General features: G+C 44.8%; 1 protein-coding gene across 2 annotated transcripts in view; it reads left to right on the plus strand.

Moving 5' to 3' along the window:
• The window catches only part of SEMA3E (semaphorin 3E), a 159,515-nt gene that overhangs the window by 44,245 nt on the left and 87,446 nt on the right, over positions 1-27,824 (plus strand). The window lies entirely within an intron of this gene.

Genomic DNA, 27,824 nt, shown 5'->3' on the forward strand with positions numbered 1-27,824 from the left:
CTAATTTGTTGGATAATGGGCCTTACAGTAAACAGACTAGTCAATGCCTATTCTGGTGATGAACAGTTTTAAAAAAATTATAGGGTTTATTATCATCCTCCTAAGTTCTTAAAGCGTCCTGTGTCTGTCCTGATTTCCAAGCAGCTCTGGAATAAGGAAAACGTTTCCCTCCTGTGTACATTTTAGAAAAAAATAGTGTATGAAAGTGAGACTTTTTGGAGGGATGGAATGAAGCACACATGACTTCTTTTTAAAGCTTCTTGGCAATATTAAGAAAGGCGTTGTGTTAGAAGAGTTGCTTCAAACTTGTCAGCAAGATTTGTGGAACGCCCTGAAGCAAAACATCTTCCAAATGGATGCCTAAGTGATCGCAAAGCCACTGTGAGGGTCTGTGACAGCTAAAAGCTGTGTGGAAATCGAGGTTTTGATTCTTGCTCCTTGGCTGACCTCGGGCCTCTTCTGTGCCCTTGCTCTCAGTTCCACCCATAACACAGGTTTGTTGGTGTCATGGTAACAGTGCCAGACATCGCTGGTTGACCCATAAGGCACCTATCCACACTACATGATTCAGAGCCCCCACCCCTCCAAGTGTCCCTATTTTCCAGGGACAGTCCTGGATTTACTGAAGCCATAAACCCAGTTTCTGATTTGATCCTGGAATATCCCGCTTTTCCTTAAGATGTCCCTGTTTTCATCGGAGAAATGTTGGAAGGTATGTGACCCCTGAGCCAAGGAGATAAGGAACTATACAACCTTCAGAAGACATCTGAAGGCAGCCCTATATAGGGAAGTTTTTAAATGTTTCATGTTATATTATGGCTTGGGCAACCAGGTCAGATGGGTAGGGTACAAATAGTACTACAGTGGAACCTCGGTTTACGAACACCTCGGTTTACGAATTTTCAGTTTACGAACACTGCGGACCCATCTGAAACAGATTAATTCGCTTTCCATTACTTTCAATGAGAAAGTTCGCTTCAGTTTATGAACAGACTTCCGGAACCAATTACACCCATGCTTTGGGTTAAGTACGCTTCAGGTTGAGTACTCCGCGGACCCATCTGGAACAGATTAATCCACTTTCCATTACTTTCAATGGGAAAGTTTGCTTCAGTTTATGAACGCTTCAGTTTATGAACAGACTTCCGGAACCAATTGTGTTCATAAACCGAGGTACCACTGTACTACTACTACTACTACTGAATAGGGTATCCCTATTTTCATTGGGCAGGGCGTGGGCAGCGCTGTGGTGTAAACCACAGAGCCTAGAGCTTGCCGATCAGTAGGTAGGCAGTTCGAATCCCCATGGCGGGGTGAGCTCCCATTGCTCGGTCCCAGCTCCTGCCCACCTAGCAGTTCGAAAGCACGTCAAAGTGCAAGTAGATAAATAAGTACTGCTCTGGCAGGAAGGTAAACGGTGTTTCCATGCGCTGCTCTGGTGCAGACTGCTTTATTCCAGCAGACCCGGGGGAACTGACAGCTTTTGAGGAAAGGGTTTTTGCTAGCGCCGTTCTGTTTTCACTACCTGTATTTTAATAGATTTGTTTTTACTTCATTGTAATTCTATTATAGTTTAATTGCTTTTTTAGCTGTTATCTTTTATACATTTTTAGCTTTCTGCATTTCATTTGTGCTTCTTTTGAGTGCAGTGAGCTGCCTTGAATCCCAGCTCTGAGAGAAAGGTGGTATATAAAGAAAGAAATAATATAATAATGATCATTCCTCCTGAGTCGGCACCATCATAGTGATGCTTGCTTGATGCTGGGTGGGGCTGGTTGACAGATCCTGCCAGTTGTCTTCCCACAGACAGTGGCCATTGGGAAAGACCCCCAGCCAGGTGGACAGGGAGTGAGGCAGCCAGCCTAGTCCACACCTGCGCATGAGATGCTCTGGTCCCGTGATGTAAGCACTGCCAGAGGGAGCCACCTCAAGCAGCGGCAAGGTTGCTGGAGGGCAGAACGGCATCCTCTTAGCTAGGCTGCCTCCCTTGGTGTGATCTAGGATGCTGTCCCATCCTTTTTCAGTGTGGTGTAGTGGCTAAGAGTGGTAGACTCGTAATCTGGGAAGCCGGGTTCGCGTCTCCGCTCTTCCACATGCAGCTGCTGGGTGACCTTGGGCTAGTCACACTTCTCTGAATTCTCTCAGCCCCACTCAGCTCACAGAGTGTTTGTTGTGGGGGAGGAAGGGAAAGGAGAATGTTAGCCTCTTTGAGACTCCTTCGGGTAGTGATAAAGCGGGATATCAAATCCAAACTCTCCTCCTCCTCCTCCTCCTCCTCCTCCTCCTCCTCCTCCTCCTCCTCCTCCTCCTCCTCCTCCTCCTCCTCCTCCTCCTTCTTCTTCTTCTTCTTCTTCTTCTTCTTCTTCTTCTTCTTCTTCTTCTTCCCCCGCCACTTCGCTTCCAGAAGCATCTGGCTGATCAGTTTTGGAAGCAGGAATTTGGAGTACATTCGCTTTCGTTTCTTTATGTTCCTGAGCCTGTTCTTACTCCACCCATTGCGGCTCATTTTGTACTGCTGGGGGGGGGGACGGGACACAGAGGACTTAACCAGCTGCTTTTCACACAGGTCCCTCTTTTCCTCTACAAAACGTCCCTCCAAATCTCATATCTTTGCACTGTATAACTCTACAGTGTAATAAAACCCAGGGTATAGTGTCTGGCTTGCATTTTTATTAATTTTTTTAATCAAAAATCAAACACATATATGCCAGGGGCCAGTCTCTCTCCCTCTCTCTCTCTCTGGGAGGCCATTTAACATTAAAGTCATTCCCTGACTTGCCTTCTGACATGAAAACACATGCAAGTCCCCTGTGCACATTGCTCGAGGCAATGCAAACAAACTGCAGCACGGACGGCCTCCGTGACTCGCAAGCGAGGGTGCTTGCTGTGCAGCAATGAACGGCCAAACTTGGCTGGACCTCTGGCAGCCCTGTGTCAGAGATGCTGTGTGAAGCATCTATGAATCATGTGCTTGGGAGACCGATATATTCAGATGCCTCAGGTTTTCTGGTATCGAGAGGCAGCCTGTGCCTATAATTCTGCATTAGCGTTAGATTAATGGGCACGGTTACATTAACTCCGGCTGCCTTCTGAAATGTGAAAGCACTACGTAATGACAGCAGATTATATTAGAAGCACGGAGCACTAAAGACTTTAGATTTATGAACTCTGAATTTCCCAGGAGCAACTATATTCCCCGCGTAATTTTGTCACCCCAGCAGATGGAAATGAAATAGGAGTGTTTTCTTAAGTGCTAAGTATTTCCAGTTAACTTCTCTGGTGCTCCCCCTCCTTTGCTCTAAGCCCTCATTGTTCGCAAATCCATGTGGCTAAAATGAGGTTATCTCCAGGCGGTTCCCCTTTATAACGTTTGTAGTGGAGAGACCGGTTTACCAGGTATTGGTCTCCACATATTCAAAATAGCCTGTAGTTTTCCTAGTTTAGATCAAAGCTCTATTTGGGTGTTTGGTGTCCTTAGGTACCAGGTGTGTGAAAGTGACTGCAGGAATATGTGCCTCGGTGGCAATGTCCCAGCTGACACATGAGAAGATCAGTTTGAGCCTTCTGCATGCGCAGGCTTTTCAGAAATGGGGACAAGGACTTTAATTGACCAGAGTTCCCACTCCCTTCAGATGAACGCTGACCAATGTCTCTGCTTGGGGTGTGGCTGGGGTATACGGCATTTATGGGGTATGGCTAGGCCCATAAATTCCCTTCCTATCTTTAATACCTATGGCAGTGAACTAATATGATTCTTTGATCCGAAGCAAAAATAAAAAAATAAAGGTATTACCTTAAGGATTGTATATTTTTGCAGTCATGATCCTTGGTGAGATTTTCAGATTTGCAGGGTATGTGCATTGGCACATACCCTCCAATAGGGCTGCCATTTTCTGAGGCATGAATCAAAGATAGAATTGAAGTGCAACAATTTCGGTGGTCCCCCCCCCCCCAAAAAAAGTTTCCGGGCGCTTTTGAAATATGGCAACCCTACTCTCCAACATTTCTCAGAAGAAAATAGGGAGATCCTCGTCTACATCAGGAAGCGTCTCTTGCATTTGATCTGGCTGCACACAAACATCATATACACCTGTCACCTTGCAGTGTAAGGCTGCCCAGTCTTTACCCAGTAACCAGGCTCAATACTCAAGGTTACAGGAAAGGAATGAACACTCCACATGTTTCCTTAAAAAGAAAAAGAAAAAAAGGGCTGCTTGCTGTCAGTGGCATAGCATGGGTTGCCAGCCCCTGGGGTGGGAGGGAGGGAAATGGAGTACACGTGTTCATTCAACTGCCTAATGGCATCCGCATCACCCAAGAGATCGCGGCTACAGAGATATGAAAAGAAGAGTTGCTCCATTGTCTGGAGAGGTCACTTCTTGGGTTAAATAATAATAATAATAATAATAATAATAATAATAATAATAATAATTTATTATTTATATCCCGCCCATCTGGCCGGGTTCCCCCAGCCACTCTGGGCGGCTTCCAACAAAACATTAAAATACAGAAATCAAACATTAAAAGCTTCCCTAAATAGGGCTGTCTTTAGATGCCTTCTAAAGGTCTGGCAATTGTTGTTTTCTTTGACCTCTGGTGAGAGGGCATTCCACAGGGTGTGTGCCACTACTGAGAAGGCCCTCTGCCTGGTTCCCTGTAACTTGGCTTCTCGTAGCGAGGGAACCGCCAGAAGACCCTCGGCGCTGGACCTCAGTGTCCGGGCAGAACGATGGGGGTGGAGACGCTCCTTCAGGTATACTGGACCGAGGCCATTCAGGGCTTTAAAGGTCAACACCAACACTTTGAATTGTGCTCAGAAACATACTGGGAGCCAATGTAGGTCTTTCAGGACCGGTGTTATGTAGTCTCGGCGGCCGCTCCCAGTCACCAGTCTAGCTGCCGCATTCTGGGTTAGTTGTAGTTTCCGGGTCACCTTCAAAGGTAGCCCCACGTAGAGCGCATTGCAGTAGTCCAAGCGAGAGATAACTAGAGCATGCACCACTCTGGCGAGACAGTCCGCGCGCAGGTAGGGTCTCAGCCTGCGTTCCAGATGGAGAATTGACCTGTGCCTCCATGGACAGCTGTGAGTCCAAAATGACTCCCAGGCTGCGCACCTGGTCCTTCAGGGGCACAGTTACCCCATTCAGGACCAGGGAGTCCTCCACACCCACCCGCCTCCAGTCCCCCACAAACAGTACCTCTGTCTTGTCAGGATTCAATCTCAGTCTGTTAGCCGCCATCCATCCTCCAGCCGCCTCCAGACGGTTGCATGGAGAAGCCGTTTTCAACGGAGCCCAGCAACGGAAGCCTGCAACTGTATTGAGGCAGCAGCAGCTGTTAAAATATTGTGCCCCCCTAACAATTTTAGTCTGGGAAAACCACTCCAGTGGCCCACCCACACTATGTCACTGGCTGCTGAAGCATTGCAATTAAACAATTTAAAGTGGGTTGGTGACCTTTTCCTTCAAAAGTGTAGGAAGGGCTTTGCACGCCAGCCTCACCATTTCCTTCGTTTGGTGCAGGGATTTTATTTTCCATAGAAACAGGACTCCGTGTTTGCACCTGCCTACCCACACACAACAACTGCAAATTTTACTTGTTGTCTGAGATGGGGAGGGAAGGAAAAAGGAAAACCAGGACATTCCGGGATCAAATCAGAAACAGGGATGGCTTCTGTAATTCTAGGACTGTCCCTGGAATATCGGGGCACTTGGAAGGTATATTGCTATTGTTTAGAAACAGATCTATAACCTCAAAAATATAACTTTAGCAGAAGGACTTAGTAGCAGGAGCAGGTAGGTAGCAGAACAAAGAGCCCCCTCCCCAATGGAAACACCTTCGGCAGTAAGGAAAACAAAGGAGAATATCTGTTCTGCAGTAATAGTAGAATTTTTTTTTTTCTGAAAAACACATATTTCAAAATCTTCCATGTGCTATCAGCAGGTCTCTAAACCATAACAGAGTGAGTCTGCCCTTTTGAGCATAACTAAATAGAGAAGGAGCAGGGGTCCTGCTGATATATCACATATTCGTGCAAACAATGGTTAGGCATGAACAGCAGGGAATCCTGTTCATATATTTATCTAGGCTATGAGATGTGTTTTAATACATGCAATTGAGCAGAGGCGTTAGATCCTCTGTTTGTTTTTCTTCCTATCTTCGTATTTAATGCCTTTAACTCCTAGAGATATTTTCTTAGCTTCTGGCTGATTCCTTGCTAGAAACGGTACTGTGGGGAGTGCCTTTTGCAATGCCTACATTTCTCCCCCATTTGAATCACAGAATTGCTTGTGTTTATAAAAGTTGTCTCTGGGGTAGGAATAATATACCGTCCAAGAATTCTTGTCACGTCGTTAGACGTGATCGCTTTCAGTTTGCTTCTTTCCGAGTTTAAGCATGAACACATGTATGCCAGGAAAGGCAAAGCCTGGGGCAGACTGAATCATGGGGCAGCGGTTCACATGATTTTCATTCGTGATATTTATTTATGTTACCACTGAGGACTGAGACACTTGAGAGTTAAGGTGCGCTGAACTCAAGTGTCACTTGCTATCAAGTAAACACATACGATTGGACTGCAAGGATTGGGGCTACAATTTGAAATACAATTTTAAATGCATGTGAATAATCAGTGTGTTATTCCCACTGGTGATTCCATGACTGTGGTATAGAGAGATAGGAGAAATCAGTTTTGCCGCAAGTTCTTGATTTTGTTTTGAAAAATCTCCCCCCCCCCAAAAATCACTTTACCTTTTGAGCTATTTTTAAGGAAATCACCCAAATCTACACTTCCAACATGGGTTGCCATACGTCTGGATTTTCCCGGATATTTTTAGTGATTTAGTGACTCTGCTTTTGTCAGGAGTATGGGCAGGAGTCAGGCTCTGGGGCCTGTAGTGCTTTACAGGACTGGGGCCTGCCTCAGCTTGTGCTGGAGAAGCAAGGAGTGGCCACTCAGGTGAGGCCTCAGCTTGTGCTGGAGAGGCAAGGAGTGGCCACTCAGGTGAGGCCACTTGATACCTCACTGCACCTGGTGGCAGGAGCTGGGAAGGATAAAAGCTCAGCATTTCCCTTCAGCTCTTTGCCACAGCAACGCTATCCCTGCCTAGTTGCATCTGGCCTCTTGCTCCTTGGACCCTCGCCTTGCCGATGCCTTGATCCTAGACCCTTGGACCTCTGCCTTGCCGACGCCTTGATCCTCGACCCTTGGACTTTCGCCTTGCCAACGCCTTGCTCCTCGACCCTTGGACCTTTGCCTTGCCAACGCCTTGCTCCTTGACTCCCAGACCTTCGCCTCTGCCTTGCTCCTTGACCCTGCGAGTACCTGCTGCTGGACCCTCAGCCCTGCACCTGCTCCTGCTTCTACACCACCATCTTGCCTCTGGTCCTGATGTCCTCAGCCAGGGCTTCAACCGCCCGCCGACCGGACCGTGACAGCTTTCAACGGCCAAATCCTGACTATGTCCAGGAAATTCCGGATGTATGGCACCCCTAAGTATAGGTAGTAGTTAAAAACAAAACATAAAATAACAAATAAAGTGAACGATAGCATAGTATTAATTTATAGAAATGCCAGTATAAATACCACTCAGTCAGCAGTGTTGGACCTGGACCCTGCAGTCAACACTGGAGGTCCTTCTTCATGTGCCACCTCCACAAGACAGTGGCAACATGAGAACGGGCCTTTTCTGCAGTGGCTCCCTGCTTGTGGAATGCTCCTCTGCCCAGGGAGGCTCGCCTGGCACCTTCATAAACATCTCTAGATGCAAGGCAAAGACATTCCTCTTCAACCAGGCCTTGGGTTGATTCTATGTCCTTTCAAATGTGCCACCCCCCGACAAACCTCATTTGGTCCTGGCCCTGTAGGCAGGGCCTCCCAAGACAATCTTAGCACAATCTTCAAATACTTGTTTGTTGTTAAGGGCTAAGGTAAGATTGTATGGTGCACAAGAAAGACCAGTGGGGAGGGGAAGCAGCATGGATCTCTCAGAAGCTGTGTCACGGCCATGTACCAAGGTATAGCGGGCAGTGGCAAAGCTTCATGCTCTGGTACCGGGGGGCGGAGAGCAGGTAGGGGAGGGGCTGGCACATGTCCCGGGGCGTGGTGTGCATCCTGGGGGTGTGGTCCATGTCCTGGAGGCGTGGCACGCCACCCGCAGGGGCATGACACACGTCCTGGGGTATGGCATACCACCTGCGGGGGTGTGGCACCCAGCGCAGGGGGGGGGGAGCCGCGATGGCATCCCACCAGGATCGCGCTGCCAGGGGCAATGCAGTCCCCCCGCACTCCTCTTCCTCCGCCAGCGATAGCGGGGCAGAGTGGCATTGAAATCAGGGCACATGGCATTCCACATTGTGAACCCACAAAACCCCCTGCCATCCTGGTGTAACCCCTCTGGCTGGTGCCCGCGTTGTAATTCCTTCATTTCCAGACTGAAACAGTTTTATTCTCTCAGACATTATAAATGAAATTAATTGGTTTGGATCAAATGGGAATGCATTTCAAAAAAGGATTCTGCTTTCTGAGTTGCTTTTTTAGATGAATTTGGAAAGTGCTTTTATTTTGTGTTTTCGTAGTCATTTAATAACTTGGTTGCGTTTGAATGGAAAAGTCTTATTTCTATCTCTTCACCCCTCTCACTTCCTCTCAAAGGAGCCCAGGGTAGCAAATGTCACAATGTTAGCACAACACAATTCAAAGTATAAATTAATTAAAACTATTTGGAAACACTGAGAAGCATTTAGAACATCTAGAAATGGTGGACCATCCTGGGGTTTTGTGCCTGGAGGGTGGCATGCAGAGATACCTTAAATATATTGAAATAGAGTTTGGCAGCATGGAAGTGGAGCAACCTCATTTATCCGGTGTTGTGGAATCTCTCCTTTCGCCTTCCGCTTTCCAAGAATGCCCAAAATCATTTTCGATTTTTGAAATAATTTATCTTACTTTGGTTTCCTACATTAGTCAACGTTGTATAGAAATAACATAATTTGAGCTTTGGAGTGTGGGGGGGAGCTCATTTGTCAAGCTCTGACACATTGGCTACCTTGCAAAAATGTGTAGGAGCCCATCAGCTGTACCTCGCCATGCAAATGTATAAATGAAAAAGCAAAGGGAGCAGTGCCACTCTTAAGAGACGTATGATTAATGAGATACAGCCTTAAGTTTATTCATCTTTGCACTTTCTTATTACCTCACAGTCGAAGGGCACAGCAATGCTTTGATGAGCATTCTTATTTCATTTATGTTCAGGGGGAGTTCATCATACTTCATATCGGTCATCATTTTTCTTGTCTGTTCACCCCAGGACTTTGCCTTCTCAACCAATAGGTTTCCTGCTTCCAAAAGACTCCATTATTTTGCACCCCACATCCAGTCAACCTTGCTATCTTTCTCTCCCACTCTCTGCTGGGAAAACAATTCTACATTCCACAAGTTAAAGGAGGTGCAGTGCTGGGTCCTATTATTCAACTAAAATAAAGGCATTAATAATGTGGCTTCCTCTGTTGAACACGCTCCTGCCTTTTGAGCCGACATACATATGGCATTGTGATTTCTACAGAGGAAAGCAAACTTGCTATGCATCTGAAATCCAAAAGGCTTGTTGACAAGTAACGTTCCAGCATCCAGTAGCAGATAAATGGCTCTGGTCTACACGCCTGGGGAAAATTAGGAAGAATTATGGGGATGTCAAACAAATTATGTGGGCATGAGAATGTTAGGGGCCCTGACAGAGAGCTTCATTGAGGTGGTTCAGATATTGCTGCACAATGGCTGCTTACCCAGCTAGTGGGGTGGGCAGCTGTTGCAGCCCATTGCGGCGGTTTCACTTCGCTGGGAGCGACGCTGGGGTTGGATAGCTGCCAGTTGGGGAATTCCCAGGTCAGCTGCTCTGATTGGCTGGCTTTTCTGCTGGCTGACCATTTGAATATTGGGTAAGTGGGCAGAGCTTGGGAGAAGACGGGAGTGAAACAGGCTTCACTCTGGTCTACCCCCCCCCAATGCACACACACATATAAAGGCCGGCTGCACCCAACCCCAGGGACTGCCGTTTTGAGCCTTGGTATTTTTTAAGTCTAGGGGACCCAGGTGGCGCTGTGGTTAAACCACTGAGCCTAGGGCTTGCTGATCAGGAGGTCGGCGGTTCGAATCCCTGTGACGGGGTGAGCTCCCGTTGCTTGGCCCCAGCTCCTGCCAACCTAGGAGTTCGAAAGCACATAAAAATGCAGGTAGATAAATAGGAACTGCTATGGCGGGAAGGTAAACGGCGTTTCCATGCGCTGCTCTGGTTTGCCAGAAGCGGCTTTGTCATGCTGGTCACATGACCTGGAAGCTATACACCGGCTCCCTCGGCCAATAATGCGAGATGAGCACGCAACCCCAGAGTCGGTCACGACTGGACCTAATGGTCAGGGGTCCCTTTACCTTTACCTATTTTTTTAAGTCTAGGAAGGGATCAGTTACTCTACATCCTTTCAACAAGAGCCAGTGTGGTGTAGTGGTTAAGAGCGGCAGACTCGTAATCTGGGGAACCGGGTTCGCGCCTCCGCTCCTCCACATGCAGCAGCTGGGTGACCTTGGGCTGGTCACACTTCTCTGAAGTCTCTGAGCCTCACTCACCTCACAGAGTGTTTGTTGTGGGAGAGGAAGGGAAAGGAGAATGTTAGCCACTTTGAGACTCCTTCGGGTAGTGATAAAGCGGGATATCAATATATATATATATGCAAAAATTAAATTTAAATAAGAGAAGAAAGATACAATTTACATATGTGCAATGTTTTCTTTCATGTCACTAAAGCTAGCTACTCCGAAAGCAAACTGGCATAAAATTGTTCACGGGTATCCTTGCCCCCCACCTCCCCAACAGAAGCTTTCTGAAATTTTTGCATGTTTGAGTCTTAAAAATGACCCAGAATTCAGCCTCAGTTTGCTCGTTCAGTTTTTGCTCCTGTCACTGCTCAGTGATTTTGGATGCAGTACTTTTTCAGCCCTTGTCGGACTGGCCACAGCATTTGAGTAGGCAGACTCCCATGCAAATCCACTGGGATTCTCGGAGGAGTTCTGCAGCATCTGCTTGTTTGGATGTCACTGCAGGAGCAGAGTTTTAATGCTAGCACTTCCTTGGGGGGGATTTGAATTTCCATTAAAGGGTGTGTTTTGTTAAACAGAAAGACTCACAAAACATTTTCAGTCTATACTGTAATGTGCATATGGCAGGCAGTCCGCTTCTGGCACCAATCGGTTGCATTAGCATGACTTGAAGCCGCTGGAGAAGAAATTGGTCGGAATGTTTATAGTCCAGCTTCTGAGAGGGAATGTAAACTGGCATGCCAGGCCAAACCAGCTGACATTCCCCTGCTATAGCACAGTTAAAGGTGGAAGAACTCTGTCCTCTCCTTCCCCTCGCCTTTACCCTCCCATGCGCGTGCGCACACACACACACTTGGTTTAAACCATTTAAACTGGATAGAGTGGTGAGAATAAAGTAAATATTTAAATAAAGGAGATTTCTTGCATGTCTTTCATGGAATTCACTTCAGAACCCGGTATTTCAAGAGGCATAAGCAGCATAGTATATACAGAAAGCATGAGTACGCACATAAATGTCTATCACTGAAATGTTTCCCAGTATAGAATGTGGAGAACTTGAAAAGAAGAAAAGAGGCATGAGGATAATCAGGCTATTCTTAACAGGGAAGGTCTTCTTCAAAATTTGTTCCAGATAACAGTGCAGGCTTATGCTTATCAGCCGGGGGGAGGGGGTGCAGCTGCCAATTCTGGTTCTCTCACTTTCTTGTTTTTCCAATCTTAAATTCAGTTCTCTACATTTTACAGCAATTCATTATTTATTTATTTAAGTCATCACGGAAATTCCTCAATATTTTGGCATGAATTTCTCCCAATAAACTCATGTCTATACAGTGGTACCTCTACTTACGAATTTAATGCGTTCCGAACGCACATTCGCAAGTCAAAAAAAAAAAGTAAGTCGAATCCCATAGGAATGCATTGGGAGAAAAAATTCGTAAGTCGAAGCAACCCTATCTAAAAATTCGTAAGTAGAAAAAATCCTATCTAAACCGCATCCAAGATGGCGGACGTAGCTCCATTCGTAAGTAGAAATATTCGTAAGTAGTTATTCATAAGTAGAGGTACCGCTGTATGCATTTTTGACAAATGTACACATTGTTGCAAGCCGTTTCCCCATTAAGCACCGCTTGATGTTATTTTCACTAACCCCTTCATTTTTATGCATATTTTCCTCTAATGTACTCTTTTCACGCAAATGTTGGTTGGAGAACTGCATATAAAAATTCAGATAAGCGTAAATTTCAAATGATAGCTGTGCTCCGCAGCTTATATTGCTTTGTATAGTGCAGATTTGATAAATTTCACTTTAGATGTTTCCTGAGTTGGATTTCTCTTCCATCCCTGGTCAGCATGTGTGGGACTTCTCAGGCTCACTATTAAAACCGTGTTCGCGTGTTCAGATCCCAAGACCTCCCCCATAAATAAAAACACATTTGACTCAAATTTTGGTTTTGGTTTTTGGCAGAATTTAGGCCACAACTTAATTGATTGCAGATAAGTGAGTGGTTGCATAGGCTCTGGTCCGACTAGCTCCCTACGCCCACGGTAGGTAGCGCTGACCCAGGGCGAACCATGGGACAGCCAAGGGTAAACACCTGGGGAAGGTCAAGAGCCTGAGAGCAGACTCTGTCCACTCCCCAGGTGCTCCCCGGGACTCGGGCACAGGCACAACCCCCTACCAGGGGTTGACCAAACCAATTAGAGTCCTTGGATTCCTTTAACAGAATACCCTTCACATAGGAATTGGCACAGCTCCGTATCCCTATCCACCTTGAACCCAGGGCTGGCTCTAGGTAGACCCCCGGTGGTGTGGTGTGCCAGGGCGCCGGGCCGGTAGGCAGGGCACCGTGCGGCAAAGCCGTGCGGAAACCATGCTGCACCCTGCGAGGGCGGGGGCGCCAGAGCGATCTCTGCCCCTCAGCACCAGGGCGCGCGACCTGCTCGAGACTGCCCTGCTTGAACCAGTGCCTATCTGCAACCTTACAAGTTGTGACGATTTGCTACATGGCAGGCGAAACCCGAATGGCAACAGCCAATCAGCCAAGTGGGGAGATTCCTACCGGGCCCCTGTCCCAATGACAGACGACACACGATGGCATAGCAAGGTCAATCGCTGGGGGAAAAAGAACAACCCTAAATATAGGGAGAGGTGGGCAGGTGTTCCGATGCACGAGCAAAAAGAGGAAGCTTAAATAGGTCCCTTGAAGCCCTCGCCTTCTTCCCATTGGCCAAATTGAACCCAGCAATGCAGGACCTCCAGGACTAGAGCGAAAGCCCCAGGATTCCTTTACTTCTATGTGGAGCAACATTAAGAAGGGGGGTAGGCATCTGGATGCCACACCCCTCCTCCAACCAAATTTAATAACCAAAAGCCTAACCGCCAACCTAACAAGTTGTGACGATTTGCTAAGCAGTAGTCAAAAACCAAGTGGCAAAGCCAATCAGCCAAATGGCAAAATTCCTACTGGGCCCCTTTAACAGGCGACCCCATAAAAGGCAAAGCAAGGTCAGGCTAAACCTGTAAAAGAAAGCGGTGGGTGGGAGGGAGATTCAGACACCAAAGCAAGAGTAGCCCAAAAGTGAAAGAAGCTGAGATTAAGTAGAGGCCCTCCTGCCAATCAAATTATGTCCATCTAAATAACCACGCCCCCCATTACTCAGCTCCTGGTACGGCCTAGGCCCCAGCCCAAACCTTAAGGGCCTTCTTCCCAGCCCTTCCACAACCTGCTTTATATTTGATAATATAAAGCGCTTTCCCTAAAGGGCCTTTTTTCTGGTGAGGGGGAAAATACTACTCATTTCTAACTTCTTTTTCTAACTGCCTTACTTTAGCCCCCATTAAATTTCATAGTGGCCATGTGAAAAATGTGTGGGCACAAAGAATATCAAGCAAATTAGAGAACTGAAAAAGAAGAAAGATAATGTTGTGTGGTTGCAAAGTTGATCAGAATTTGCTATCGAATGTGAAAAACAGTGATAGGCATTCCTGACCCTGTTACAGTACTTGCAACACAGGTACTTAACCCTTTCCCCTCGGACTTATTCTGTGCTTGAAATTCCCTCTTTCTGAAACCGCCATGGAAAATATAAATAAGAAGGCCTGCAGGATTTAAACATAATGTTCAGTTTGCCCCAGGCCTTGTGATTTACAGCAGCAGAAAAATTATTTGCATCCAGAAAATATAAGCAAAATGGCTTAATTGCAATAGTGTATTTACATGGCATAACACAGCATTTTGTGCAGAACATAGGGTACTTTACTGTAAAAAAAGAAAAAGAAAAATATTTTAAGTCCAGAGTATACAATAGTAGCATTTTCTAAAGGCTGCTGTTTCTCTGTTTCCAAGCCAAATTAAAATTATCAGCAGCTGCTCACACCTAGCCTAAATTCATATGAAAAATAGAAGTCTGCTTTTGTTTGGGTTACTATTTTACTTGTTAATTTGGCAACATGGGTTTTTCTGCCCACTCCTCCAGCACTGTTTGTGATGGCAAACGGCCTCTTCCACTAAAATAGTTTCACATTATAAAACAGCTGGCACCAGCTGCATTGAATGTTTTGCTACATGCATACGTTATAATTAAAACACACACATTTTTATAGGCTATGGTCCCTTCCCCTTCTGATCTTTGTTTGAACTGGCAAAGGAGACGGGTTATGCAATGGTGTCCATTTAGTCTTCTTGCCATTCGTGATTATATTGTCCCAATGGTCTCTACTCCAGCCAGTGACCCACAACCAATTCCCTGTAAGCCATCAAAGAAATCCATCGCAGAGAGTGAATGATATCATGGAGATTCAATAAGGAAACAACCTCGCCAGACCCTCTGAGCCTCTGGAGAGCAGAATTTCCAGCTATGGAAATTCTGCTCTGGAGAAACAAGCATTAGAATAAAACATCACAAATGCTTTCCCTAAATTTGCAAAGCCACACTCGTGTGCACCACTTTAATTCAGAATTGCAACTACTTGTTCCATAACAAGGACAAAGGCAGGCTCATCTTGTGGCTGCCGCATGGAAGAAGCCACTTTAGGTCTTTCCACGTGGCGATTTTAAGTTGTGGAGTGCTGCATCATGCCAATGCAAATTTGGGATCTAGTGTTTGGTTATGCTTGGGGCTATCACTTGCATTGTTATAAAAATGCAGTAACAATGGCGGAGCTTTGCATCTCAGATTTCAGTGGCATCTTGTGCGGCGTCAAAATTTGGCACACACAGAGCCTCTCGTCTTCCATTCAACATCATAGATGTGGTATCCCTGAGCAGTGGCATAGCAAGGTCAGGTGGTACCTGGTGCGAAAAATTTCTTGTCACCCCCTCCCACATTGAAATCTTGTTGGACTCCCAAGAGGTTGCAACCTACTCACAGTATAAAAAGACTGGCTGTGATCTACCCATTGTCATTGCCAGGAGTTGTTGAGATTTTTTAGGGAAGGCTTGAGCAAAGTTGTTGAGCTTTTGGGGGGTTACAGAGTTTGGGTCCTGAGTTGAGAGAGCTTCTCTCCTTCCCTCCACCCTCCGCTTGTTTGCTTGCATGCCTCCTTCCCGTCCTCTCCCTGCCTGCCTGCCTGCCTGCCTGTCATTTTCCCCGGGAAACCCCCGTTTTTCCAGCTGTCCCCAGCTGAAAAAAACAGATTTTTTTGTTTCCCCCCGGTTTATTCTGGCGCGGCGGCCATTTTGGAACTGGGCGGAGCATGCTCAGAAGTGACTTTTGATGCTGCTCTGCCCAGTTCCAAAATGGCTGCTGCGTGACTTCTGGTGTGGAGGCCATTTTGGAACTGGGCACAGCAGCATCAAAAGTCGCTTCTGAGCATGCTCCGCCTAGTTCCAAAATGGCCACCGCGCTACTTCCGGTATGCTACTTTCGGTCCGGTCCCTTATTTTTCAGAGAGGAACTTGGCAGGTATGCGGAGACGACACCTGGGGCGGCTGCCCCCACTGCCCCCACCTTGCTCCACCCCTCTCCCTGAGGCTCCGGACCCAGAGCGACCGAACCGGTCAGGCTTCCGGGCACCTGCCTCTAGTGGTAGCTACATTCCAAGCAACTTTGAAAACTACTGGAATCAGATGGCAGAGGATTGTGGTGTTTTCTTCCTATGCTGACCCTCCATTGGGTGAGGGCTGGAGAGATCCAGGTTCAAATCCCCACTCAATCATGCAGCTCTCTGTGAGCCTAACCTACCACACAGAATTGTTGTAAAGAGAAAATGTTGGGTGCAGGAGGGAGAACAATATACGGCACTTTGTTATTGTTATTGTTGTTATTGTACAGCAATAAAAATACATCATTAAGCCTGAGCTCCTTGGAGGAAAGGTGAAATATAAATTTCATAAATCATTCAACCCTGTGGCTGGCCCCATTGTTCTGGCTGGCACTCATCTGTCTTGAGAGACAATGGAGTGTGCCTCCCCCGGTGAAATCAAACCACTGCATTACGAAGGACTGAAGTGCACTGGCAGAGGAAGAGGAGTGCGGGGGGAGCTCACTGACCCGGCAGCGCGATCCCAATGGGGTGTCATCGCAGCTGCCCCCCCCCCCCGCTTGCACTGCGCACCACACCCCCAGGACGCACGTCATGCCCCTGCGGGTGGCACATCATGCCCCTGGGATGCATGCCAGCCCGGCCCCCGCCTGCTCTCCACCCTCTGGTGCCGGTGCATAAAGCTCCGCCACTGCTGAAATGACCTCCCCAGGTTGCTAGCCTAGGCAGTGTGTCTGAAGATCCAGGGCTGCCCTGACAACAAGACACAGACACCCCAGCCATGCTGGAGTGGTCCAAAGGAAATGAAAGCAATATGTTTGGCACACACAGCAGGAAGGAAGACAGCAAGAGCCTCAGTCCAGGAGGTCTAGCTGTCAAGTGTGCTACGAACATCCACTTATCCCTGCTAACTAAATGTGCTATATATTAATCAATGTACTTCTATCGCAAAGATTCCGTCCACAAAAAAAAGCAGAAGTGGCAGAGCTCCCTGCTTTGTGCACATTGCTATGTGTGAAGTAGATGAGCGGATGCATGAAGTACTTAATAGATCTAAGCTCTGATAGGAAACACAAAGGAAGCCAGCCTCAAACAACTTCCAGCTAAAACCCAATGATGGAAGCTAAAACATCCCGTGTTTTCTTAAGGAGCCTTGAGCTTGGGCAATGCTGAGTATATAATTAGAGATTGTTGACTCCAAGTACATAAAGTCTGGGCACATATGTTCTACCAGTTTTTTCCATACCTAGGACTCAGCTACACACTTGCAAATAAAACATTTTAAATGTGTTGTAAAGTACAAGATACAAATGTGACACTAGATGGAGACAGTGAGCTATGCAAAATTCAATGTATTTTTCAAAATGTTTTTTTTAATTTTAAAAAAAGCATTTTCAGCATTTTTTTTAATATAGATTCCATCGTAGTTTCTGAAAGCTTATCATCTGTAATGCATTGCAATTGCTTATGGCAACTACAGAGGCAACAGCTGTGTTGCCCAGTGAATGTATCATTTCATTTACCATACTTTTATCCACATCAAGGCAGTGCATGGAATTTATCCTCACAAACATACCTATTAGATATGCTGACAGGCGATGCAGTGGTATAAAATTTTCTGGAGTAGTCAGTCATTTAATGTTTGTTCTGTACTGCTTTTAATTGTTTTTCATGTTGCTGTACGCAACCTGATGTGTTGCAAGAGGACAGTATATAAATATAAGAGCAAACAGTCCCGTTGGGTTGTGTGGCTATCGCGTCTCCCTTGTGAAATCTGTTGAACTGTGACTGTAGAATTTGGGCTCCATGTAGACCAACAATGTTGTTGTTGTTGTTGTTGCTGCTGCTGCTGCTGCTGCTGTTGCTGTTGTTGTTAATTAAATTTGCTATTGGCGTTATCTTGCCCAGGACAACCCAAAGAAACGTACATCAAACCAACCAACTAACCAGACAACAAACCCCACAGAGATACATTAAAACCAAGAGGAAAGAGAAATACATTAAAAACATCCCACCCACTTCTAAAAGGCCACAGTTAGCTGAAGGCCAAAGGGGAAAGTTTTCACCTGGCGCCTAACGATATGCAGTGAAGGCGCCAGGCGAGCCTTCCTGGGGAGACCATTCCATCACTGCAGACAAGGCCCATTCTAGAAGATGGTCATCCTCTGGGCCTGTCAGGAGTATGGGCAGGAGTCAGGCTTTGGGGCCTGTAGTGCTTTGCAGGACTGGGGCCTGCCTCAGCTTGTGCTGGAGAAGCAAGGAGTGACCACTCAGGTGAGGCCTCAGCTTGTGCTGGAGAAGCAAGGAGTGGTCACTCAGGTGAGGCCACTTGATACCTCACTGCACCTGGTGGCAGGAGCTGGGAGGGATAAAAGCCCAGCATTTCGCTTCAGCTCTTTGCCACAGCAACGCTATCCCTGCCTAGTTGCCTCTGGCCTCTTGCTCCTTGGACCCTTGCCTTGCCGACACCTTGATCCTCAACCCTTGGACCTTTGCCTTGCCGACGCCTTGCTCCTTGACTCCCAGACCTTCGCCTCTGCCTTGCTCCTTGACTCTGCGACTGCCTGCCCTGGACCTGCTCCTGCTTCTACACCACCATCTTGCCTCTGGTCCTGACGTCCTCAGCCAGGGCTTCAACTGCCTGCCGACCGGACTGTGACTGGGCCGACTGCCAGGAACTCAAGTTTTCTTACAGGACCATTGCTCCCATAGCAGCCTCCTCAACTTGTGGTCCAGAAGGCACAGGAAGCTGCATTGTACTAAGTCAGTCTGTAGTTCATCTTCCAGCACAATATACGGTAATCTGACTAGCAGCAGCTCTCCAGGGCAGGGGTTGGCAAGCTTTCTGACGCTGAGAACCTATTGCCTCTGGAGAAGGTAGTAGGGGCTGCTTGTTGCGAATTCAATGAGCTATCTTAACACCTGGCAGACCACAGGGAATGGCTGGAGGGGTCACAAGTTGCATACGAAGCAACTACTCTTTAATTTGCTGTAGGAAATTTTGTGGGGACCATTCAAGTGTATCTGCAGACGGCTTCACGGTGGATGGCTTCAAAGTGCACACTAAAGAAAGCCGTTTCCAGTTGGGCCTGCTCCTGTACTCATTGTTTTAGAGCAGGCATCCCCAAACTTCGGCCCTCTAGATGTTTTGGACTACAATTCCCATCTTCCCTGACCACTGGTCCTGTTAGCTAGGGATCATGGGAGTTGCAGGTCAAAACGTCTGGAGGGCCGCAGTTTGGGGATGCCTGTTTTAGATTGTTTATTCAGGACCTCAATCCTTATAATACTACAATATATCACTAAATTTTGTTTTTGGCGTGAGTGTACTTATTGCGGAAGGCCCCACAGACTGCTGCAGACATTCCTTCAGAGCCATAATTTTAAAGTATGGTTCCTCCAGTCCTTACTTAAGTTAAATTATAATGTGATCTTATAGGCGAGACTATTCAGCTGGTATGCAGGTGGTTCAAAAAAAAAGTGAGTCATGCTTAACAATTCTGTTATTAAAGTTGAGAAGGGGAAAATCTAAATCTCACAGAAAAGCAGTGGCTCCCAGACTTTGAATGCTGGAGCCTTTGAAAATCTACACACACACACACACACACACAATGAGGCAGATATTCAGGATGTGCAGAACTTGAAATTAAAGAAGGTGATTTTGCTTTGAGATGGAGCCAATGCCCTTCAATCTGAGCCTGACTTAAAGTGGGGCTTGCTCCCCAACTTCTGCAGAAGGATATCCTGGTTGATGAATGCTGAAAGCTGTCAAGAGATCAATGAGGATCAACAGGGTCACACGCCCCCTTCTCTCTCCTGACAAGCGCAGGCCGGTCAAGGTGGTTTCAGGGATACCCAAACTGAGCCAAACCCCTGAATGAAATGGATCCCCCAAAACAGCCTTAGCCAAACTGCCTGGATCTGCTTGGCAGCCACCCCTTCAAGAACCTTGCCCAGAAAGGGGGAATTCACAATCAGTGTATATTTAGAGCTTCCAGGTCGAAAGAGCTATGTAAAAGCTTTCAGTGGAATGATGCATGCATATGAGTTATGTCTTACTTTTGATAAATCAAATAAATGGGGGTGGTTCAGCACAGCGAAAATATGGATCAAGGTCAAATCTTGACTCTGCTATGAACTCACAGGGGAATCTTAGGTAAGCCACTCTCAGCATCCGCAATGTGGATTATGGTAATTTTGCTGGTGGTAAAATCTCAGATGTACTGAACATATTATGAAACATTATATACCCACTTAATAGGCTGTATGTACTCACTGTTAAAATAGAATATTGCACTTGGACAATCCAGATTTTCTGTCAAGAGAAGCCAAATTATACAGCCTGTATAAATTATAAAAACTTGTATGCTTTCCCTACTCTCTCTTTTTTAAAAAAACAACAAACGTTTTTTATTGGTTTTCTTGTTAAAAACATTAACAGACAACATAATGACAAAAACAAACAATCTTCATCCACACGCGTCCTTTACAAAAAAAAAGGAATGTGGAGACAAATGTATAAGAAAAAAGAAACAAAGAACACAGAGACAAAAACAAACAAAAAAGAAAGAAAAAAGGCAACACACTAAATACTAGATAAATACAAAAAGAATAATCATTAAATAAACATCATTTACATATCTTCTATTTTGACTTCCAATTTACCTCTCTGCAATTTGTGAACTTTAACCTTGCTATATCGCACAATTCTTAGCCTATTTACATCATTATCTATTCCTTAATTTACATTGGGTTCAATTGTTCAATATGCTTTCCCTGCTCTCATTGTGCTGAACATGAGAAGGGCAAGGATGCCACAGAATCATCGCAAACCACTGGAAAACTGGTTCAGCCTCTTCTTTAGCTTTTGAGATTTCAGCAGCCACTTCTCACAAACTTTCAAGTGCACCTCCCCATCCATTATGGCTAGAAACTTGCTTTAAAGGGGGGGGGGTTCCAGAACAGAACAAAAAGCTAAGATTCTCAGTAAGCTGAAGCTGGTTGGTACATCAGTTTCCCTCTCTGGGCACAGCAGTGAGGCTGGAGCCCAAATTCCTTCGCAAGTACATCACAATGAATTAGGACTCCAAGGGGCGATGGTGCAAATAAAGTGCTAATAAATCAGACTTGTGAAAATTCATCTGAAGTAAACAATCTGATTTAGCTGGATTTTGCTAATGATGGTGTGCTTGTGTGCCTCTGGAATTCCTGCTGATACTCCGCAGAAGTTCTGAACGTGCAAAGAAGGCGCTTATTGGGACAGTACATAACAATACAGCAATTTGTATCGACTGTCACGTTTTGCAGGCTGCGTGAGATAGGAAACATGTGGCCTTATCCCGTGCAAATCAGTAAATCCCTGCACATTGGAATGAGTGGTGCCTTTCCAGTTGTTAACGGCAACTTAAAATTGCTGCCCCTGCACTGTTTTTGAAAACTGTATCAGCTCCACGTGGAAATGATTGGTCCTAGTGGTGATGAGAACTTTATTTTTACACATCATTTATTAACTGCTTATATTTTCTGATATTTGTCATTTTGCATTCTTCAACGGATATGCCATAATTTTTCCCCATCCCCAGTTTTAACGGTGCAACTTGAAATCTATTGGTTTCTATGGTGCCAGTTTGGTAAGGGAGACGGCATGGGAGGAAAAATGCCCCTTTTTGTTGCTGTCCCATTACATTCTCTGCCCCCTCCCTTTCCTTGTCAGTACAATGCTGCTTTTGTGTTGTTATTCCTTTAGATGTTTTGGGATCAAGATAGCTTTACATGAGCTGCCAGTCACATGCCATGCTAGCCTGTGGATTGAACGTCCAGTGTAACTCTCCAGGGATAGATTACTTCTATCCATTATTTCAAAGGAAATTCAATTTAAACATCATTCTGAAGACCAACCCTCCCTGCCCCCACCTCTTCAAATCCGGCATCTTCATTTTAAATGAAGGCAGCAGATACCTTTTCTGTCAAAACACTGTAGGAAGAATTCCACTCTGTCTCAACTGGTAATAAGTGTGTAAGTGACTGGTACACCTTAATAAACCAGCGTCCCCAAGGACCTGCCTGTCTGTGGCTGATCAGAAGAAATATGTTGCTTTATTTGAACCAGGTGTTCTTTCTAAAACATAATGATCCATGATTTCAACTATTAAAATGATTTTAATTTGATGTGCATTATAAAATATTCCCAACCACACTGCTGTCAGATGGGAAGAGCATTGTATTGTTCCACTTTCCGGACTGCTCAAATGTTTCCATGACCTTTTGACAGGAAAAGTATTGGAGACTCACATTAAAGTATTGGGGATTTGTAATGCCTCTTCATTTTACAATCTACATGTTGAGCAGGGGGCAATGAGATAGGTGTGCTAGTTTACAAAGCAGTACCTACGTTACCCCAAGTACCATGTTTGATGACCTTCAAGTTTGGGGTCTAAAGGAGGCATAGGCAACCTCGGCCCTCCAGATGTTTTGGGACTACAACTCCCATCATCCCTAGATAACAGGACCAGTGGTCAGGGATGATGGGAGTTGTAGTCCCGAAACTTGGAGGGCCAAGTTTGCCTATGCCTGGTCTAAAGGTTACTGAAGCATTCACTCATTTCCCCAAATTCCCCCCTCTCCCAAATTTTCCCATTCAAGACTCAGGGAGGTTTTGATTTTGATACTGTTCAAAATAGTTTACTCAGTGAAATCACCAAGAACTCAAGGACTAATGAGAGGCATTGACTCTGGTGAAAGCATCTGGAGAATAAGTGGTTGATCAGAGAAAAATATAAACCTTTTATCCCCCCCCAAAAAAAAGATTTCTTCATTATGATTGTTTTTAACATACAACTAGAACAAGCAAACATTGGTGTACCGTGTCAATTATATCACAGCTCTGGACCAGGTGTTGGGTTTTAAATTAAACCTCCTGGTAAACAGGGTTGCCTTTTTTTTCTGGAAGCAATTAACACGGAAATGATCACTAAGCTTCCAGTAGATTCCACTAGATTTCCAGAAGAGACCTTTATGTTGTGTAAAACACCACGTAAGAAAATGTCAGGAAGACAGAATACGCTGCTGTCTGAATGTTCATGACTAGACAAACAGTGGCTTGCTTGTATGAATTCATTTCTCTGAAAGTTTTCATTTTAGTCAGTTCATGTGATTAGCTGATACATATGACCCAGACTTGTGATGGGGCGGAAAGCTCTTGGCATTGAACTTTTCTGTAGAGCTGCTGCCCTATTCTATGGAGCAGCCACCAAGGAAGGGGTCCTGCTTGAGTTGACCGTGATGTTCAGATAGTGAACAAAGAAGTGTTCTCTTACTCATTTTCAAGATTAGTATGGCAGTATGTTGCTGGCTGGTTTTATAGGTATGTCATATCTCCTTGTCCATAATGTTGTGATCCCTCAGTAGAGAGGCCATACTCAGTGGCACAACATACGGCTTTGCATGAGGAAGGTCTCAGGCTCACTTTCCACCTCCGTTTAAAGGATCTTAGATAGCAGGGCTAGGAGGTACCTCAGCCCGAGACCAAGAGCTACTCCCAGTTAGAGGAAATATTTTTTGACAATTCTTGGAAATTTGCTTCTCTGACTTATTAGTGTGACACAGTCTCAGCCCCACAAATCTAACTCAGCTGTGCTGTTGACATCGAGTATGTTGCTGACAGTGAGATTGTCTTTCACATATTCATATCAATAGGAATTTTGATTTGGCAGAACAATAGGAATCTCTATTATCTAGTCTCAAAATCTTTAACCATTCATCTGTGTGGAGATAATGAGTTGTAAGCCACACACACACACACACACGAATGAATGAATGAATGAATGAATGAAATACAAAAGGACCCCCCCAAACAGTAAATTTTATGCCCCCCCTCACTCCCATTTAAAAAATAAACAAAAATGTCTCTTTCAAGTTTTCTTTTGGGGAAGAGACCACCTATAAAATGGTTAACATTTTAATGGTGTTCCCTTCCAAAAAAACTGAAGGATGATTGAAAAAGGATACTAGAGAACTTGTTTGTTTGAATATTAGATTAGGAATTTTATTAGATTATAATTACCAGTTTGTTATTGAATTAGTTTATTTGAAAGGGTGCTCATTTATTTGTTTGGAGAGGAACCTATTCCTAAGGCTAAATTGTAAAATCTGAAGCTATACAAGTTGCTTAATGTTCATATGTAGAGTTACTGCCCCATCCCCTTTCATGGAAACTCCAATCTCCCAGTGGAAACCGGGGAGGGGAAGCAAACACCATAATTCTTTGTGATCATGAACTTTGGTTTCAGTAGGATTATACGAAGACTCCTGCCATAGATCTTGGCAGGTTTGTTATGTTTTATATTTCCATTGTTAAGATCTAAAAACAGATCAGTTTCAATGACACTAGCTGAATTTGATATGTGTTCACAAAGGAGCCTAAACCAAGTTCTTATAGGAGATGACAGAGGAAAAATTAGGGAAATAATTTCAGTCATACAGAGCCCCTTAAAAATCTAGACAGGCTGTAACCAATTTTACAGTGTAGATGTGTCTCGTGTTTTTACAGCCTTTTGGATTCTGTGCAGTAATAGCAACCAGATCCAACTGAGAAGGGGAAATGTAAACCACTCTGTCTTGCTTGTCTTCAGGATGGCTCCAGTAAAAAAAAAAAGTGTCCAATCTTTTCTTTTCTTTTAAAGTGCGAGGATAAATTTCTGAACGTCATGAAACACTTAACCTGCTCTAAGAACAATAATCACTCTATTTAATTTCAGATGTTGACTTGTCTTTATGAATTACAATTCGCTTTTGTACCGCCAACTTATGGCATGGGAATGCTTTAAAATAAAGCACAACTTTGAACAATTCTGTATGCCCATGGACGAGATTGCTTGTGGTTATCCGGTCCATTTCCACTTTCTGGTAAAAATCTACAAAGAGACATTGTACTGTCCCTTCCACTATCCCCCCAGGGTGGCACGAGCAGCAGGGCTGTGTGGTGTGGACAGAAGTTCTCCATCAGGCCTTGCCACCGCTGCCCAAGGGATTGGATTGCCATCTAATTTTGCACCCTCTCCAAACAAGAAGTCTTTCTGTCTTCCCCCCACACCTGACTACGTCTATCATTTTTTGCATTCTCTTCTCCAGCAGGTACCAAGAAATGTAGACAAATTAAATGTCTTGGTAGCCTGCCAACATCCTGACAAATATTCCCATGTTTAAGAATGGCAGGAAATCCATTTGATAGTTGAAGACACGAGATGCCCGTTAGATGGTCTGCTCACATTACATGAAACTTTGTAGATTATTACATTATACAGTTTGGGATATTATTGCTTGGGACATATGGTAACGTGGATCGTTGCTCCATAGAGAAATCATGAAAGGGGTCCCTTGCATATTGATGAGTTCAAAATGCCACTCACCAGTGCCCCACATCTGGAAGGCATCCTCCTTGAAAGATGCTCCATATAATGACTTGAGATTGAGGAAGATTTCACAAGCGGTTAGAGAATTTGTGAAGGAGGTCTGCTTGTGCAAACGATATACTCTGTAAAATCTTTCACCTGTCTGTCTGTCTGTCTGTCTGTCAGAAATGTCTTCACAGCTCTGACCGGAATATCAACTAGGTGTACAATAGATAATGACTGAGGTTCCTTCCACTGAAAACCTATCATTTAAGAGAATTTGGGGGTCATATGATTCACTGGTCTAAGGGAATTTTTTTTTCATTTTGGTGCTAACTTCACTCACCTTTCTATAAAGCTTCCCGTGATTAAAGTGAAATATGTTACTTACTTGAGACTAAGACTAACCTGCTTAAATACACACAGAATCAAAATGGGAGGAAAATATTGTTTTTCAATTGAGAATCAATTGTGTTTCAATTGAGAATCTGTTTTACTTTCAGTGCAAAGCATCGGCCATGCTATCTTTTTTGCTTGAGAAGAATTGTTGCTATTGAAAAATGAACATTAAAATGTATTAAGATTCCATTTTAAAAAATGTACCTAGGGATGCTGAATATTGTAAATATTTATGCATAGCCTATTGTGATCTGGTCTCATGAGAACAGGATTGAAAAGTCTCTGCTGGGGCTCTCTCACCCAAAAGTACTTGCCACAAACCTGAACCCAGGAATCCAATAATTCTCCTTTTTATTTTATCTAATATTTTTCTTTTAGCCAAAATACAAAAGCCAATAGGTTTGAATTTTGGAACAGTGGGTAAGTCTCAAGATGGGTCCTGTGGAAACTAGCTCCCCCCCATCCTTCTAGAAGGTTTCTCACCTGAGATCTTAGTTCTTTTCCTAAAGATATTCAGAAGGAAACTAAAATCCTTAAACAACTCTTGAATATTTCCAGAACATTCATACCTTAAAGATGAGGCTGATGAGGCGTCTCCTTTCTCCTGCAGCTTTTCTCGCCTCCAGCTAATGTTCTCCTGCCCCCCAGTGCATGAGTGTAAGCTTGCTTGGGAGGTAAGAGTAGACTGGGAAACAATCTCATGTTAGGTTGAGCTGGGGCAAGTGTCATTGACTCGGAAGGCTTAAAGGACACACAAGTTAGGGAGCAGGACAAGGTTTCTCTTAACTAAGAACAGCAATAGAAAATCTATGACAGTACCCAGGTATAGCTAAGGTTTAGTACCTCTTAGTGACCAAACTATATAATGGCATTATGTACACCAGGCATCCCCAAACTGCGGCCCTCCAGATGTTTTGGCCTACAACTCCCATGATCCCTAGCTAACAGGACCAGTGGTCGGGGAAGATGGGAATTGTAGTCCAAAACATCTGGAGGGCCGAAGTTTGGGGGTGTCTGATCTACATCATCACTCATCACTTGAGATCTTTCTTTTTATATTTGAAATTGTGCGCTTCTAAGCTCCAACCTTTGCTCCATCAAACATCAGACCTGATGGTGCGGTGGGCGTACTATAGTGTATTTTTATTCACCACATATATTTATATACCTTTTGGCCCAAAGGCTAATGCAAAATAAATATAAAATGAAAGTACAGTGCATAAAATACATCAATCAAAACAATATCAAACAGCAGAAGCAGTCTACATGTCTAAGGCTCACAAGAACCTGCAGCTCTTTATGGCAGTGGTTCTGAAGTAGAAATTGTTTTAATCATTTTCCAAGGCTGCAAAGTCTTGCTTTTTCATCCTTGCCAACATGGGGTTGACAGGTTCAAGACATAAACAGAAGACTAGAATGCATATTTTTGAATACTAGTCACCAAAGATATCACAGCAATGGTTACACCTCTTGGAGGCACAGACATGGCTTGTAGTATCTTGTAATACCTTTATTGTAAAATAAAAAAATTCCTTCAGTAGCACCTTAAAGACCAACTAAGTTTTTATTTTGGTATGAGCTTTCGTGTGCATGCACACTTCTTCAGATACACTTGAAACAGAAGTGTCAGACCCTATATATATATACAGAGGGTGGCGTGGGTGGGTGGGAATGGGTGATGGGCTGATGGGAGTGGTAAACCTGTAGATGGCTGTTAACGACTGCTGATGACTGCAATTAGTCCTGGGGGGGGGGGAAGCAAGGGCTGAGGCGCTAAAGAAAGCTCGATCATGCATAATGAGATAAGAATCCGATGTCTTTATTCATCCCAGGTGGGACATCGGATTCTTATCTCATTATGCACACTGACACTTCTGTTTCAAGTGTATCTGAAGAAGTGTGCATGCACACGAAAGCTCATACCAAAATAAAAACTTAGTTGGTCTTTAAGGTGCTACTG

The sequence above is a fragment of the Zootoca vivipara genome, chromosome 5 (assembly GCF_963506605.1).
Source record: "Zootoca vivipara chromosome 5, rZooViv1.1, whole genome shotgun sequence".
Lineage (NCBI taxonomy): Eukaryota > Metazoa > Chordata > Lepidosauria > Squamata > Lacertidae > Zootoca > Zootoca vivipara.